Below are 318 nucleotides of genomic sequence, written 5' to 3'. Positions count from 1 at the left end.
AGCCAATCAGAACGTCGCTTAATTCGAGGCGCGAGACGAATCAGTGCGCATCACACTGCGCATGACGTCAGTCTACAATTGAAAATTGTGTGGAATGGACGTGTCATCGCGAGTTCGGATTATTCGGTAAGTTATTTTACTCTTATTATTACCAAATTTATCAATCATTGTTAATTTAGGTTTTTAAATAATCCATTTAGTGTAGCGAAAACGAAATTAGTTTTTTGTGTTTTTTTGTGTCTTTTTTTTCGATTTTTCATTTCGCGTTTATTGCGTCATTAACGTCTCGTGTATCGAAATATTTCGAAACAGAATTTG

This window comes from Apis dorsata, unplaced genomic scaffold, assembly GCF_000469605.1.
Source record: "Apis dorsata unplaced genomic scaffold, Apis dorsata 1.3 scaffold_830, whole genome shotgun sequence".
Classification (NCBI taxonomy): Eukaryota; Metazoa; Arthropoda; class Insecta; order Hymenoptera; family Apidae; genus Apis; species Apis dorsata.
The sequence above is the reverse complement of the archived record's forward strand: the minus strand, read 5'-3'. Positions refer to the sequence as shown.